This window comes from Rousettus aegyptiacus, unplaced genomic scaffold (genome assembly GCF_014176215.1).
Source record: "Rousettus aegyptiacus isolate mRouAeg1 unplaced genomic scaffold, mRouAeg1.p scaffold_m13_p_8, whole genome shotgun sequence".
In the NCBI taxonomy this organism is placed as follows: domain Eukaryota; kingdom Metazoa; phylum Chordata; class Mammalia; order Chiroptera; family Pteropodidae; genus Rousettus; species Rousettus aegyptiacus.
In genome coordinates this window covers 62,223,003-62,242,242 of record NW_023416311.1, presented here as the reverse complement: position 1 = coordinate 62,242,242, position 19,240 = coordinate 62,223,003, and positions in this window count along the sequence as shown.

Sequence of the window (19,240 nt, the reverse complement as noted above, 5' to 3'; positions counted from 1 at the left end):
TTGTAATTATTATAAAAGAATTATGAATAACCTAAATATCCGTCAGTAGTTCTATATTTAAATAAATTATGTGAAATAAACTCTTTAGAATACTAAGCAGTCATTTAAAAATCAATTAGAAATCTGTGTACTGACATGGGAAAATCAGTAAGAGGTTCACTATTAATTAAATACAAGTTATGTGATATTTATTTCATTTAATAAATATGTAATGCTTAGTATCAGATAATGTCCTAAGTATCTTATAAATATTAATATTTGCTTTTTGTAATAACATTATGAAGTGCAACTGTTATCAAGATTCCCTCATTTTTCAGAGGAAACTGAAGTACAGAGCAGTTGAGTAATTTATCCAACATAACGCTACTAGTGAACAGGAAAACTGATATTTGCACCAAGAGTCAAAGAGCAACAGGACGTGCAGATGCTGGACGATGCCACATGGTTGCCTCCTACGTCAGGAAAGGAAGAGAGTGTATTCCATGATTATAAAGTTCCCTCAAAGAAAACTTTTGAAATGAGAGTGAAAAAGTGACTTCCTGACAAAGGTTGCTAACCTTAATCAGAAATCCAACTACATTGTACCCAGATATAAAAAGCTGCTTAAAGCTTATTCAGGTATTAATTTAGATCCCACTTAAGAATTCAGTTTATAAATTGAAAGGTAATCATATTTTACTTCCTTGATTATTTTATTTATTTCTGTTTCCAGCTTTTTTGAGGCATAATTAATAAAGAAAAAAATTAATATATTTAAAGTGTTCAGGATGACTGGATATGCATATACATTGTGAAAGGATTCCCATAATGTATACATATATCAAAGTTAATTAACACATCCATCATCTCATGTAGTTACTTTTTGTGTCTGTGAGGATGCTAAAGATTTACTCTCAGAAAATTTCAATTATAAACAATACACATCATTAACTGTAGTCACCATGCTATACATTAGATCCTCCGGCTTTATTCATCTTATAAATGAAAACATGTACCCTTGGATCAATGTTTCCCCATTTTCCTGACCCCAGCCCCAGGTCACCACTATTCTACTATTTCTATGAAGTAGATTTTTAAAAAAATTCCACATATAAGTGGTATCATACAGTATTTATCTTTCTCTATTTCACTTAGCTTACTGTCTGTCAGTTTCATCTATGTTGTTGGAAATGGCAATATTTCACTCTATTTTAAGACTAAATAATAGTACATTGTGTATAGATCACATTTTCTTTATCCAATCATCTGTCAATGGACATTTAGGTTGTTTCCACAATTTAAATGTGACTAATGCTACGATAAACATGACCGTACAAGTGTCTCTTCAAGATAGTTATTTTGTTATTTTGTTTTGTTTTGTTCTGTTTTGTTTGCATATATACCCAGAATTGGGATTATTAGATCATATGATGGTTCTGTTATTTTTTTTGTTGTTGGCTTTGACAACACAAATTTATTTTCTTATGGTTCTGGTATCTACAAGTCCAAGATCAAGGTGTCAGCAGGTTTGGTTTCTTCTGTGGCCTCTCCATGACTTGCAGATGGCTGCCTTTTCATTGTATCTTCTTGTTACTAAATTTTTGAGGAAATTCTACAATGTTTTCCACAATGGCTGTATCAATTTACATCCCCATCAACAGTGTACAAGAGTTCCCTTCTTTGCATATCTGCGTCAACATTTGTTATCCTTTGCCTTTCTGATAATAGATATCCAAACCAGTGTGAGGTGATATTTTGTCATGGTTTTGATTTGCTTGTCCCTAATGATTAGTGATGGTGAGAATATTTTCATATGCCTATTGATCATACATATGTAGTCTTTGGGGGAAAAAAAAAAAAAAAACGTCTATTCAGGTTTTTGCGTATTTTTGAATGAGTTGTTTTTGTTATTGAGTTGCATGAGTTCCATATATATTTTGGATATCGACCCTTGTTAAATGTTTTGCAAATATGTTCTCTTATTCCATAGATTGCTTGTTAATTTTGTTGATGGTTTCCTTTGCCATGCAGGAACTTTTTAGTATTATGTTGGTTGACACACTTGTTTGTTTCCTCTTTTATTGCCTTGGCTTTGGTGTCAAATCCGAGAATAATAATAGTAATTGCCTCACAGTTCTAAGTTTTCCTTTAGAAGTTTTATTGTTTCAGATCTGATGTTTAAGTTTTTAATCCAGTTTGAGTTGATTTTTCTGTGTGGTGTAAAATAGAAGTCTAATTTCATTCTTTTGCATTTGGCAATCCAGTTTTTCCATAATCATTTATTGAAGATTATCCTTTCCACATTGTGTATTCTTGTTGTTTTTGTGGAAAATTAGTTGACCATATATCATTGGTATCTTTCTAGGATCTTTAGTCTATGCATTAATCTATGGGTCTATTTTTTTATGCCAATACCAACTTGTTTTGATTATTACAGTATTAAAATATACTTTACAATCAGAAAGTGTGATGTCTCCATCTCTATTCTTCTTGCTCAAGATTGCTTTAGGTATTTGAGGTCTTTTGCAGTTCAGTATCAATTTAGGATCATTTTCTTTTTTCAATTTCTGTGAAAAATGCCCTTAGATTTTTGATAGGGATTGCTATTGGAATTTTGATAGGTATTGCATTGAATCTGTAGATCACTTTGGGTAGTATGGCCATTTAAAAATATTAATTCTTCCAGAATTAATTAAAAGAACATGGAATATCTTTTCATTTATTTGTTTTCTATTTTTTTCATCAATATTAGATATCTTTCAGGTGTACACATCTTCATTTCTGTACGGAAACTTTGCCAGCTAAAGTATTCTTGGTTGGAAATTTTTTGTTTGTTTGCTTTTCTTTCGGCATTTTGAATATATCATCCCTCAGTCTTCTGGTATTTGCCTTAAGGGGTTTCCTTTGTATGTAAGGTTATTTTTTTTTTTTTCCTTTGGATTTTTTAAAATCCTTTTTCTTTGACTTTAGACAGTTTTATTAGAAAGTGTCTTGCAGGAGATCCCTTTGAGCTGGATCCGTTTTGAGACTTATGAGCTTCATGAACTTGGATGCTCAAATATCTCTACAGATTTGGGAATTTCTGAGCCATTATTCCTTTAAATAAGCTTTCTGTCCCTTTCTCCCTCTCTTCTCCTAGGACTCCAATAATGCATAAAGTGTTTCATTTGATAGTGTCCCAGAATTTACATAGGCTTTCTTCACTCTTTTCATCCTACTTTCTTTGTTCTCCTCTTACTGGATAATTTCAAATGACATATCTTCAAACTCACAAATTTCTCCTTCTGCTTGATCAAGTTTAATAGTCCCTCTTGGGTAGTAATTCTTAAGATTGCATGCTTTGTCTTGTTCTTGCAAAACCAGGTTGGGTTCTGACAGCTTCCTGTTTGCTTTCCCTAGGGTAGTTCTGAATGCTCAGATTGATGTGCTTTATCCCAATCTCTTAGAATCAGGCTGGCTTTTGTGCATACTTACTAGCCATATACAAAGGCTCAGATTCATTGCCCTCAGAGATGTGCATAGGGAGCCAGGCCTGGAATTGGGAGCATTTGGATCAGAGAAGTAAACAGTGGGGGTACCCATGGGCCAGTTGGAGGATCCATAGATGAGGCATCCATAGCAGCCTATAACAGGCCTTCTGATGGAGTCCACAATGTGGTTAGTAGGATCTGTACCTGTTTGATATATTCTAAGCTTTGGCTGCTATTTTCCCAGCTCCTCCCTATCCCTCAATCATACAGATCACTTCAGTATTCTGAATACAATGAGAAAGAAGTGGGCTACTTGGCAGTATCAAACAGAGCAGGGAAAGCCAGGTGCTCACTCGCATGCTCTCAGTTTCCCCTGTGGAGAAATTCCAGGATACTAGGGTCTCTCTCGCCATTTGAGCTGTGCTACCTTAGAGGAGAAGTGATGCAAGCACAGAGTAAAACTGTTTATCATATTCTCCTTAATCCATCTAATCTTGAATGGTTTTGCTCCAATAGTGTGTTGGAATTTCTCTGCTAGACTCCTAGACTTTCTCAAAGGTACTGTTGTGCATGGATAATTGTTAAAATTTGTGTTTTTGGTGATAAGACGGTAGAAAACTCCTATTCTGCCATTTTGCTGATGTTACTCAACCTTAATTCTTGATCATTGGTTTGTAGTTGAATGTGAAATAATTATTATTTACAAGTTATAGACTCACTTAAGTATACATGCTACTATTTTGGAATGAGGGCTGCAAAATTAGTGAATAAAAATACCAATGCCCGGTTAAATCTGAAGTTCAGATAAACAACATATATTTTTGTTAGTATAGTAAATGCAATATTTCGAACACACTTACATTAAAAAACCTTATGTGAAATTCAAATATATGTGTAGAATTTTATAAAATTTGTTTTTATATAAATATCTTTAATATTTCTATAGTTTCTTAATTTCTTTCTCTCTCTCTCTCTCTCTTTTAAACTTCTCCCTTATGAAGACTTAAATGTACATAGAAATGTTAGGTTATAGCATCCTATATTGCAGTTGACAACCAGCAGACCTGACTTATCCTTACATGCAGGAATTAAATGTTCCAAATGCCCCAGGCTGCTTTCACCTTTCTCTAATTAAAAAGCTATCTAAATATAATTCCTCAGAATGATTCCCAAACTAGGGAAATGTTCAAAGGCATATTGATTTCCTGGCAAATATCTTAAATTTAATGATCTCTACAAGATGGTTCCACGTAAATGGTCCCTATTAAAGATTTTAGAGCCTTCCAAATAATGGAAGTGTTTTAGCTTATCTAAATAAAATGTGTGTTACTTTTATTCTTAACAAAAATCTCAAAACTTAAATCCTGTAACCAGAATTAATCTAAAAGACATAGAAATAAAATTTACAATGTGATAATTGATGAATTTATAGACTGTAGTTTTGCATGTAAATTTCAGTAAGAATAATAATGATAAATAAAATAATAAAACATTGAATGTTCTGCAGGCTTTTACAGACTGTCATTGAGTTCATATTAAAGGACTGATTTAGTACACTATATTCTATATTTTAGAAAGACAGCTGACTGATTAAATAGTGTTTGTCAATGAGCAATTCAGGTACTTATTCTTGGAGCCCTATTTCCATACTCGCCTTTCTTTTCATGAGTAATATATTGCCCCTCTAGCTTTCTAGGTCTATAAAAAAAATAAATTTATCCACATGACTCTATGATAACTGTGTTATATAAAAGCGTAACTTTAAATTGATTATTCTAAAACTTTTCTTACTCTTTTTGGTAGATAATTGCTCAACTTTGGGTTGGTTTATAGTTAAAAGATTTAAACAGCAAATTAGGTAAATTAGTATATTGGTAGAAAATATACTGACCTATGATGGTAGAAAACTCCTATTCTGTCACTTTACTGATGTTACAAAGTTAATTCTTGATCAATGGTTTGTAGTTGAATGTGAAATAATTATATTCATAGTATATTGAGTTTTATAAGTAAAAGATAAAACTGGATATAATTAACATTAATTGAAGTTAAACATTAGATGTTTTCCTAAGGCATTATTATGACTGAAACAAACATCTGGTTATACACAATAGAAAACATAAGATATTCCAGGTTAGAATTCACACAACTATGTTCTAAAGAGCAGAACTTTGGGGCCGTCAATGACAGTTCCAGAACAACCTCAATTTCCTTCTCCCTTTCCTTCCTTCCTTCCTTCCTTCCTTCCTTCCTTCCTTCCTTCCTTCCTTCCTTCCTTCCTTCCTTCCTTCCTTCCTTCCTTTTCTTTCCTACCTTCCACCCTTCTTATTTAGAGAAAAAATTCTCAATGATAATCAGTGCTCTCTTTCTGGCTACCTCAGTTGGTAAATGGTGTGATATTCTATTCAAGCATTTTTCTTTCATGGGTTTTGTCAATACAGTTCTAGGATGTAAACCCTAATTGAGTCTCACTTAAATGGCATGAAAGATTACCTGCATTCCAAATGTATGTCAGAAAATAAAACTTTGAACACACTCATTTTCTATTCATATCAGAAGAAAATATTGATAATATTCCAGGAGATTACCTAAATATCATGTAGTCCATTCAGTTTTTTAGATTATCTATAAATATCTTTAGATTAATTTAGATTATCATATGTACCCTTCCTTTGGACCTTCAATATTTCTTTTACTGACTCACTCTTAGTATTTTGTCAGCATTTTATAATGAAGGATATTTTAAGGATCAATCATTTGAACATGTGAGATTTGTTGTGAGGATATTAATGAGGATAGTACTCATATGCTAAAAGCAAATTTTTTTTTGAGAGTGGAGGTGTTAGGTCCAAGGATAGAATCCCTGAGCGGTCATTTTAATTTCTTACCTTTTAAATACTATAATTAAAATGAATTTTTCACCTCTTATATTGAGTCTTTTAAGTTCAATAGTTCCTATATTAGATTCTATGCTTTTATTTATTGTTTTTATGTAATCAAAATCAATGAAATACAAAGTGAAGAAAAGAAGTTTCAGTGCTTTTTCCTTATGTAAACTTTGTAGGAGTAGGTTTTTTTGGTAAAATGCAGAGTAAATCATCCTCTACCTGATGGCATCCCAGGAATGTGCCAGCTCTTGCCATCATTCTTTATCCAACATAACTCCAATATTGAGGCCAAGACAAGTGGAGTCAATATATAATAGCAGTAGTCCCTATTTGACTCTGCTGTCAAACTGGTGGGAGGTCCGATTAATTACGTAATTATATCTCAGGCTCAGCAGCTGCCATCCTACAATAACCTGTGCAAGTTTACTGTCTAGACATTCTCTCCCCTTGCCATTTCTTAGGTTATTTTTTCCTGTTCATGCTTTTCCAATTAGTACAAACTTAGTGCCATGATGCAGATTCCAATTCATTCACAAGGATTCTTTGCTTTGTTCTTGATGAATGGTAAGAATGTAAAACTACATGAGTTATGTTTAAGAATTTCTAAAACAGTTATTCATAAAGCAGAGAATATTTTTGAGTAAAAATCTAGCTTACTAATAGAAGAATACAATTATATTTATATAATAAGACAGGATGCAATGGTGTTTAAAACTTTTCCACTCAGCATAAGTCACATAGATTTTTCTTTTTATTAAGGTTATTGGGGCAACATTGGTTAATACAATTATAAAATTTTCAAGTGTACACTATAATTTGTCATCTGTATATTTTATTGTGTTTACCACCCAAATTCCAGTTACCTTCAGCTACCAAATATTTGATCCTGTTTACCCACTTCACCCTCCTCCTACCATCCTATATTTGGCCCTTCTTTACTCCATCTACCTCCCTGCTCCTCTCACACTCCTTACCCTCTGGTAACCACTAGTCTATAGTCCATGTCCATAAGTCTCTGTTTGTTTGCCCTGTTCAATCGTTGCTTTTAGGTTTATATCCCATGTATAAGTGATATCATGTGATTTTCAACTTTTTCTGTCTGGCTTATTTCACTTAGGATGATTATCTCGAGGTCCATCCATGTTGTTGTAAATGGCAGTATTTCATCTCTTCTTGTGGCTGAGTAATATTCCATTGTATATATGTACCACAGCTTCTTTAGCCAGTCATCTATTGTAGGACACTGTGGTTACTTCCATGTCTTGGCCACTGTGAATAATGCCGCTATGAACATCAGTATGCAAATATCTTTTCGGATATGGGTTTTCAAGTCTTTGGGGTAAATACCCACTGGAGGGATTGCTAGATCATATGGTAGATCAATACTTACTTTTTTGAGGAACCTCCATACTTTTTTCTGTAGTAGCTGTACCAATTTGCAGTCCCACCAGCAGTGTATGAGGATTCCTTTTTCTCTGCATCCTCTCCAACATTTGTTATTACTTGTCCTGTTGATTATAGTCACTCTAACAAGTGTGAGATGGCATATCATTGTGGTTTTGATTTGGATTTCCCTAATAGCTAGCTATGTTGAGCATCTTTTCGAATATTTGTTGGCCACTTGTATGTCCTCAAGGGAGAAGTGTCTGTTCAGTTCCTCTGCCAATTTTTTGAGTGGATTGTTTTGTTGTTGTTGTTGTTGTTGTTGTTATTGAGTCATATGAATTCTTTGTATATTTTGGATATTAAGCCATTATCAGAGGTGTTGTATGCAAATATATTTTCCCATTCAGATGATTGTCGATTTCTTTTGCTGAGCAGAAGATTTTTAGTTTGATGTAGTCCTTTTTAAGTTACCGTTTTCTTCTCCTTGGCTGCCCTGAGAATTTTCTTTGTCATTGATTTTTGATAATTTTAATACAGTGTGTCTTGGAGAAGGCCTTTTTGACTTCTTGAATTCTAAGTTCTAGCTCATTCTTTAGATTTGGGAAATTCTCATCCACTATTTGTCAGAAAATGCTTTCTTGTCCTTACTCCTTTTCCTCATCTTTGATAATGGTCATTATTCTTATGTTTCCTCCCCTGATGGTATCAGCTAGTTCTTGTATTTCTCTTTCATTCTTTTTCATTCTTTGGTTTCTCTCTTCTTCCTTCTGATTTATTTCTAGATAAATCTGTCTTCGATATCACTGATCCTTTCCTCCATTTGGTCGACTCTATTTCCCAAGGTTGCTATTTCATTTTTCAGCTCTTGCAGTGTGATTTTTTTATATCTCCAGAAGATCTATTCTGTTCTTTTTGAGGATTTCGGTCTCCTTGCTCTGCTCATCTAGTTGTTTTTTCAATTCCTGAAATTGTTGATTTGAGTTGTTTTGGATCTCACTGAGTTTTTTTCAGAAGTGCCATCCTGAATTCTGTCATTTAAGTCACACATTTCTATGTCTGTAAGCTTATTTTCTGGAGATTTTTCTCTTTCTTTCTGAGATGCCGCATCATCTTGGTTGTTCATGGTGTTTAATAGACTATTTTTCCACCTGGGCATTAATGGAAATGTATTCTGCTGTTTTTCCAGAAAGAAGATTTATTATATAGAGGTCTCTCTTTAGCCTGTTGCAAAGAAGATATTTTTCTTTTGGTTTCCAGTAGGTGGCATCTAAGCCTCTTGGATCCCTGCTTTATATAAAGCCTTAAAAATGTCTTTTTACTTTCTTATAGATATTTAAAAATGCTCGCTACTCTCAGTTTCAGTCCCTGTCAGTGTCAGTGACAATTTCGGTAACATTTGCTCAGATTCCCCAAGAGCTCCGTGGTGTTTGGTCTCAGAGAATATGGGGGGAGCCATCTGCTGGGTTGGGGATTGAGGACTATGTCTCAGATTGGTTTTGCAACCACGGCCGGTAAAAATCGACTGTTGTTTTTCTGTCTGTAGCTTCTCTGCTTTCTGCCCCGATGACTTGGCCCTGCCACCAGCTGTGTAGAACTCACAATTCTCCCAGGCAGGGCTGTTTAGGGAAGTCACCGTAACTTCTCCTCTCCCTCTCCTCCTGTAGGGAGCTCCGGAGGCTGTGAGAGGTATCTTCTTTATTTCTCCCAGTCCACAACCTGACATTTGGGTTTATGACTTATGGTAGCTCTTATATGCAGATCCCATGCTCAGACATGTTGGTGTGCAGTTTGGGTTTTTGTTGTTGTTGTTGTTGTTGAGTGTTAGATGTTCAGCTTATTGCTGTTTCAAGGGGAGAGATCTTGGGACATCTCTCACTCCACAATGTTTCCACAATCCTTAGTCACATAGATTCTATACACAAACTTGTATATTTAGAAAAGAGTGTGCATGGAATTTTCAAAAAAATCTTAGAATACCTGAAATTGTGACTAAACATAAGCTATTGAATAATTTTTTAATTGAAAGTGTAATTGTGAGATAATTAACTTTTTACATTTTCCAATCTTTTAGGTTTTCCTGGTAGATAAAATTTCATGATAAATACTTACATGAGGATGATAGAATTGTTTTTGGATTAATAAACAGAAAAACATAACCATTGCTTTGGTTAGCCTCACTATAAATAAAGATTAAGATGTTTCTATGACATATATTTGCATTCTTTTTTTGAAATTGCTTGTAAACAATGTAATAATGTATTAAAACAAAGTGATATAATATGGCAACTATTACCATGGAGAAAATGATTGGTTTCTACTAAATGTGAGTACCTCTAGAATAATCTTCAGAGATGTATGGTTGTCTTGATGAAATGCAAATTCTGTAGAAAATAAAATTGAAAATTAAGCCACTATTTCCAATGCTGTTTTCTCCTTTACTGGTCATATTTTAAGACCTATATTGTTTGTAAAAAACTAGCACAATTCAAATCGCCCTTCTTTTCTTTTATATTCTACATTTGAATAGCTGAGTGAATCAAGAGTCATGTCTAGAATGTAAAGAGAACTATTATCTACAGAAAACAAAGAGTAATAACTATGGAGAGCTATTGAGGAAATTAGCTGAAGCATGGACATAGATTATAAATATCCTGTTGCTTTGTCTGTGATGCTAATTTTTAGTACATTCCATTTAGCTAAATGACATACATAAAATCCCAATAACTAAGTAACAGTAGTTGAAATGACCAATTTTATATTTTAGCTCTTTAAAATACACATCAGGATAACTTATAATTTCTGACATTGTTACCAGTATCTGAATTAGAGAGAGTAAACACTAGTCCTTAGTTAACTACATTTTTAAGTCTTCTCTACTTCTTTTTACTATATTTTATGATTCTTTTCTCCTTCTGGGCTTTTGCTCTCCCCCTTTCAATTCTTTCTTCTTCTTACATCCATAAAACCTACTGTCTAGATCCCAATTTATGGACAAAAACATTCTTCAGTATATTTTAACATAGAATAAAGTTTTGTCAATTTTTCTTAAATTTTTGTATGAATAAAATCTATATTTTTCATAATTAGTGTGTTTGTCCCAAACTATTCATAGTCATATTACCATTCTGAATTATTTCCATAATGTATACATTTTAATATAACTTTTACAAATAATTTTCATCAAATAGAAAAGCATTTTTAACTAATTGAGTTCCATTTTATTCATAGTCATTGCATGTTTCTATGCTATTCTACCTGCTTGCTGAACATCTCAAATTAGAGGTTATTCAAACAACTACATTTATGTATATGTACAAAGTCATTTCTTCAGTAGACTTGCTTCTTGTCTGTAGCTTTCTTATTCTAATTTTAATACCAGCTTGCTAGGAGGAGAATTTTACCCTCAACATGACTTCTAAAGAAAGTTAACATAAAAAATTAAAATATCTGCAAACCCATGAATATCCAGTCTTGGAAAAGTAGTCATTCGATCTTATTCATGGAAGACCATAAATAAATGGTAATATTAACAATATGAAAAGGTACAATCCACTATTTTAGGTGATTCTAAGATCTAATGATTAGTCAAACCTTTTCCAAGAAATCTAAACAAGTTGAACAAAACTTTAGGCAAATCACAGGAAACAGAGACCATTGTTGCTGTTGTCCAAATATTAGGTCCAAGAGCTAGAACACGATATAATAGGGATTAGAGGTATAACCACATACTTGACATTTTAACAATCATTAATCAAATATTCTTTCTCAAAATGAAAAAGGGCTGCAAATTGCAATGTGGCACATTTTGCTTACATGATGATTTTTTGGAACAAGAAATAACACTCCATAAAAATATGCTCATTAAAGTACTTGTATGAAATTTCTCTAATTTTTAATAAAATTAACTCACCTATACAGTTAAAAAAACTCCAATGAACATGGAAAGAAATCTGATTAAAAAGAAAGGAAAATAAAAAGCCAACCGTATTAGCTGTTGTTTCTACTTCTTGAATCATATTCAGCACAAAAATCATTTAGATACATACATGCACATGGGTCAGAGGAGATTATAGGAATTATTTAGGAAATAACTTCTATACAGTAATCTGATGGTATGGGTGATTTAATGAATACAATTACTTTACTGAGGACCTATTCTAGGGGTAAATATTGTCGTTTTATTACATGCTATTTCACAGAATTTTCAGTTGGATTTAGAGTAACTGTTGCCAGACCATTCGAAAAACAGTTGTTCTTATAACCATTCTTACATAATGCCTGCTAATACTAATATTCAGACATGTAGTAAAGAACAGAGAGACAGAGGATAATTTTAATAGAGATTAAAGCTGCAATTTGACTCAATTTATTTTTCTTCCTAACACTCCGAAAGGGACATACACTGTTATAGCATAAAAAAAAGACAGTTGCATCTTAATAAGCGAGAACAAACCTTTTAGCATTCGGTATCAAGGATTTCATGTTCTTATGGGAAAGTATCTCTGGAATTAGCAATCTGTAATTAGGTATAATCAGCTCAGTTTAAAATTTACAAGACCAAAATAGATAAATTTGGTAAACATTGAAGTAAAATAAAATTACCAAAGATATAATGGCCTATATTTTATATTTCACACTGAAATACAGTATTTTAATTAAAATAGAGAAAACTGCTCTACATTGATTTTAGAAATTTGTTGTATAGAAAAATTAAATCTTTCCCTTATACCAAAAAGTAAATTATTATAATCTCATTATGTCATTTCTTATTATTTGAGGAATAGCTTAAGCTATTTGAGATGGGTGACATTTGTTTGTTCCTATTCCAGTAAACAGCTGCGGAAAGTAAATATGAAAAAAGAAAGGATTTAACACTATATTTCAGTATAATTTTCCCTAAATATTAGGGAATCTACACTATTCTCTAAATATTTTAAATGCTTTCAAATTCATGATAATACATAGAAAGAAGGAAAAGGATAAAAAAGTAAGAATAAAATTAAGAAACTAGAGATATTCCTATATTTAGATGGAAGATAAAATTAGATTTGTCACATTTTGTAATAATTTCTGGAGTAAAATTATTCTCAGGTTTAGACACAAAGTTGATATGAGATATTTTATTAAACCTTTATATTTCACACTGAAATACAGTATTTCAATTAAAATAGAAAAAACTGCTCTATTTATACATCATAAATGAGAGTAAAATTATTTTTGTAAACTAAAGAATTAAAAATTTTAAATTTTAAATGTTTCACCTTATACACACAGAAGCCCAAAACAAACTTACCAAAACCAAAATTTAAAAAAATATATATGCTTTTGAAAGACTACAAACTCTTCTTAAAGTAAATATACAGAGATACTAAAAGATTGAAACATCATAACTGTAAAATATGTAGTTCTGCTAGAAAGCACTATTTAAAGGAACAATTATAAAGTAAAACACTTAGAATTATTAAGGTTTCTGTAACGAAATGTTACACTTTGAGTGAAAAAGCTCTAAATTACTTTTCTTATATGACTGTCAATATCTTAAAGAGAATGAGTCATTTTGGGGTTAATTTGCCTGGGATTCTACTGATGTAATTTTATAGGCCATTGCTCATCTATTTATCCAATAGCATTTTTGATTCTTAAGTGGTACCTACAGATTACCAGATCTTTGAATTATTTTTCCCTTCCCTTTTGTATCCCTTCTAAGGGATGCAACCTGGGTATAAACCAGGTTGAGAAAATCCAAATCAACCCACGTTTTATGTTTAAGTCAATTCTTAACTATATGTGTATATATATATATATATATATATATATATATATATATAAAATGTTCCTAGGAAACAATGATGACAATAATCATGAGTGCAATGAAAAAAAGAATGTTTAAAGAAAAAAACATTTTAGGATAACTTCATATATAGTTTCAAAATAGAATTATATTATAAAAATATACAACCAGAATGAAAACAAAGAAAAACATTAAAAACAAAACTAAGATTGAAATTAAAAAATAGTTGCTAAATTGAAAATTATGATACTAATATAAAGATGTATAATGATTAGAACAAATTGTACTAAATGGAGAACTTACTTGTACTAAATTTTTAGAGAAAATCAATAATTTTTAATCATTTATTTATTAAAAAATACATGCTTACTCTATGCCAGGCATTGTATAGTAATTATCAAATAAGTTGAAAATATAGTTATTATCAATTAAAAATGATATGTTCCTTATTCTCATAAAGCTTACATTCTAGATGGGGACTGACAAACTGTATAACTTTTTGTCCAGTAGAGTACAGTGCATCACTTATCAATCCCAAGGTAGTAGAGTCCTGTGTAGTGCTGCCAATCCCAAGGAAGAACTCTGAACACTTCTTGTCCTCTGCATCTTGAAATATGAATCGCTAAGTTTAACAACACTGTCAAGCATTGGATGGAACAACACTTTCCTCACACAGAGAAAAGACAGAGCAAGATCAGCTTCAGGAGTGTGTGTTGGTCCCCCATGGCCAGTATCTCTTACCAGTACCCCTCTTGTGCTGCAGTGGAAAGAACCCTGTCCCCAACCCACAGTTACATATAACAATAGAGTTGGCCAGGTGCCAGGTGGCACACAAACTTTAAACAGAGACAAAAGAGTACTCATTGCACCTGAAACAAAGGAAAGCTTTTGATAAGCCCAGCAAAGACTATGTGGGCTTTTTATCTCTTGTTGAGGAAGTGTTTTAAGCCCAAAGCCATTCTTATGCAGATGTATGCATGAGACTACCTTTCTCAACAATCTACACCTCACTCCTCACTTAATCCTGAAGAAGGAGATAAGCATATAAAATTGAGTAGGTCCATTGCTCATCTAAAATTTGGAGGTGGAGTCAATTCCAGGGTAGCTCCTGAACGACCGACCTGTATGTAGGTGGTTGCTCACAGAATCTCTATGTCATTTTCAGACAGCACTCTCCCAGGGTCTGGCTTTCTTAGAAAAGCCAGACTCAGGAGAATGATCAGCAGCCCTGGAGGATGGTCCTCAACCAGGAACCCCAAGTGCCAGGGTTGAGCCAAGTAAGGACATCAAAGAGTGAGTCTAGGTGGGAGTGTGGGTGCACCGTTGATAACCATCCTGCCTGAGCATGGATTTCTATGGCTTGGTCTCTACCTTCCTTGAAATGCACGTGCGCACACATACACACACACACACGCACACACACACATTATATATATAATATCAAGAGGTGTTGGCAATATATGTATGCATGTGTATAAAATGACAGAAGGTACTGGCAATAATGCAAATGTCACTCTGTCCTGCCTGCAAATAATCATTAGCTATTTGGTTGTCTATCACTAACTTGGATAGTGTGTTCACTGAGTCTTGTTGGTCCTGAATAGCTTTTTTGGTAGCACTGGCTATCTCCACCACAGTTAATGACAAATTGCATACTATTTATTTTTCCAGGCATGCATGCCCATGCCAGGTAAGAGAACAAGGACAGGAGAATGGAAGTAGCTATCTGATGGTTCTCCTGGCAGAGTGCTTTGGGCAACCATCCCATCTTCAGATGTGTGGGGCCCTTAGAGTGCCATTTTACATAAACAACTGAGGACGTAAAATTCCCAAATAGCAGGCCTTATTGGAGGGTGACTCTATAGCCTTCTATAGCTTTTATAGCCCAGTATATTCCACAGAGGACTGTATAACCTGGAGGAACACATGGATACCAAAACAGACAAATACAAAAAAGAGATAACTACAGATCAATATTTCTCATTAACTTAGATACAAAATCCTAAAAAAAAAAAAAAAAAAAAACAGTAATAGTAAACCAAATTCTGAAATACATAAAAATAATTATACACCATTACCAAGTTAGATTTATTACAAGAATGAAAGACTAATTTAACATTTAAAAATCAAAGTAGCCAACCATGTCAATAAGTGAGAGAGAAAAAGTCATATGAGCATATCAATTAATATGGAAAAATAAATTGAGAAATCAATGTTGTTTGTTTGTTGTTTAAGCCACCCAGTCTGTAATATTTTGTTAGAACATCCCAAATTGACTAAGAGAGCAAGCTTATTACATAACAGTAGATTAGGGAATGTGAGGATATAGTCCTAGAGGCTGAAGATAAAAGGAGATGAAAAAAAAATCAATGTACAGACCACTGGTGGATGTGTGTTTCAAATTAGGATGAGGATCAGTCCAAGCCTGTTCACCTGTGATAGAACAACCACCAGAATGATCTGAGCTTTCTTTACTTATATATCAGGTACCTTTCTTTGAGGTCAATTTTTAAAATTCTTTGTAAATCTTATTATGAGTTGTGATATTTTCATATTCTATAAATGATGATTATACTTTACTTACATAGAGACATATGATTTCTAAAACTCTACCTTATATCTTAAAAATGTGATCCCCATTAGAAAGCAAATAACTCTGTGTGAAGTCACTACCTAAAATGGCAGGATATGTCAGTGTTAATTTGTTTCAATTTCTTTCTGGGAAGCCAATTTAAAAACACTGAGAAGCCACCGTGAGAAGAACACTTGGTACCAGATAAACTGGGAAGAGGATATTATAAACTTAGATTGTGATCTTCTGAACTGTGACTACTAAACTTATTTAATGTTTCTTGGTGCCTCATGCACTACTTGGAACACAGGTGCTTATGAAATATTTGCTGTTTTAATTAATAAATAAAGTACAAAAGGAAGTCCAGAATAGTAAGAAAGAAAATAAAGATAATTTTGAATAAATGTGTATTTAACAGTAATTGGAGGTGACCACAAATATTTCTAATTACTTTATCATCAGCATTCAGCCGAACCTGAGTAACCTCAGGCTGCTCATATTTAAATGACTGAGACAACTTTCACACATCATTGGGCTGATAATTTTTGATTAAACATAATGATGGTACATAGTGATGACTTGGTCAAATATTATTTCAATGGTTATTTTAAAAATGGTCCCATTGAAGAAAAGTAGCATAGTAATAATGGTTAAAAGCACAGGGTCTGAAAGTCAGATTGCCTGGTTTTAAATTCAAATGCCTTTACCCAGTAGCTTTGTGATATCAGGCAAGGTAACTCATTTTAAAGATGAAAATAAATTCTTTGGAAATCTTGACATGAATTATATCTACCTCATGAGGTTTTGTGTGTGCATGTGTGTGTATGTGAGGATTAAACAATTTGATATTTGCAAAAATTATAGAAAAGTGGCAAGCATATAATAAAGATTATGGAAAATTTTGTACTTATGACTATTACGCTTTTGAGCAGAATAACTCAAGAAATAATTCTAACAACCTTACTTCCATTATGCATGTTGTTGCTGTGTCTCCTTTTCTTAAATGGACTGTGTACTGATTCTACAAAGACACAAAAGATACAAAGATACAACAGAGTATCTTTCCATGTATGTCCCTCTGTTCTCATCCTATTACCTGCTCACTGGTTTCACCTGTATAAGATATCCCTGCAAGCTCTAAATCATTTGCTGATTTCATGCTCTTCATAGGGAGTATCCCTCTCCTTTTTTCTCATCAATATACTAACCAGGCTAACAATACACTGATTCACAAAACCTACAACTATCCTTCTTTTGTTCTATCTCTACTTCTGCAGATAATTCCATGACATCCTTTCATTCTTGTTATTCTCGGAGCTGCTTTCTAAATTCTTTAAAAACTTTTTTCTTCACTAAAGATTTTAAGCCCATAAAAAATAATTCCCATATTTTCTACTTTGGGTTTATTTTCTCCACATTTCCTCTGTGGTGCTTGGCACAGAATAGATGCATAACTAGATTGGCTGACTGACTATAAGTAGAGTGTTTCAGACACCAGGAGCATATCTGGTTTTTGTCACCCGACTGTTTTAAATGGTTAACTGAGTAGAATGTTTTATAACAGTGTTCACACAGTTATTTGACATCCAAGAGTATTTTATACAAAATCAAAAAACTAAATTATCATATAATTCATATTTATAGAATTGTATGTATTAAATTTAATATATAGTGTTACATTAAGATACGTCTTTGCAAATACAGATAACCATTCCCAAGAAAGAAGAGATTGCATAATTCATAATCATGTCACCTATATTATATAAAGTGTTGCTGAAGTAGGAGAATATTTCTTGGTATTTTATATGTATGACACAAATGCTTCTGTAAACCCATTTGTATTATTGACTAAAATAACCTCATGCTGAATACTACTTTAAATAACCATTAACATGATACAAAGAATAACGTTTGGACTTGTAAGAGCTGTTGCTACTTTGCTGATAGATGCTAGAAGAGCTCGCTACACCTTATACAAGTGTTTGAATATTTGTTTTAAAATATTTCTCAAAACAAAGGGATTTCTTTGGCAGCGCTGACTGATAGCATCACAATGTTACATCTTATGTAGTGCTTAGTAATCAGCTCTTCAAAGACATTCAGCTCTAGTCAACAGAAGGAAGGGTGATTTCAATGACAGTATTCATAATAAATGTTCTCCTGGGGAGCATTTACATAATCATGGGAATGAAAATGATTATTACTTGTCATTTATTATTTTACTATGTCCCCTTGAAGAATACTATAGATGAATCATCCATCCATCCATTCTCCTTCATAAATTATTCTAACACAGCTCACCTATACAATTCTCTTTGTAATCTCCATAATAAGAATAATTTAGACTGGAAGAAAACTTTTATTTATGCAATTTAGCACATTTTATTGATACTTAGCAAAAAAATAATAAATTCAAGAAAAAATCCTGTAACAGAGTGTATGTCCTTAAGTATGTTCCTTCTCTTAAGTCCAAAAAACTTTAGAGAAGATTCCATGCTGAACTGCGAAATGGTTTATGGGTATTTTACATTGCTGTGAAGTCCCTTGAAATATTTTTTTTTTGAAATTTGATTTAATACAGTTTTTCTAAATATGTACTATCACTATGTTCATGTAAGATATAAAAGTATAACCAAAGAAGCAAAGGCTAATAATTAAAACAATTTAGTCAATTCATTGTTAAATATTTTAATGTGACTGTAATGGTTCATGAATAATATTCTCCTTAATTTACTGTTATGAAAGGTGTATTACTCAAGCGACCAGCCATATAACAATTGTTTCTTCTGGTTCTTTCCTAAGGTGCTTTTGTTTCTTTCTACACCATCCTTAGGTGGGCTATCATTTGTAATAATTGCAACCAACGAAACTTGCTCTCAAGACCATATCTTATAACTCAAACTTTGTTTGCCCAAGACAGTCATAATCAAAGGAACACAGCAAGATAGCCTACATCATAAATGTGTGAGGAAAAAAACAAAACAAGACAGGCAAAGTAAAACAGGGACTAAAAGGTATATTCCCCAAGCCCATACATTAATTACTTGCAAAGTAAAAAATAAAATTTATCTTTTTAGGTTTTGATCATCTGCCAAAAAATGTTTCTAATCAACAGCTTAGATATAGATATAAATACATATATCATATATAAAAT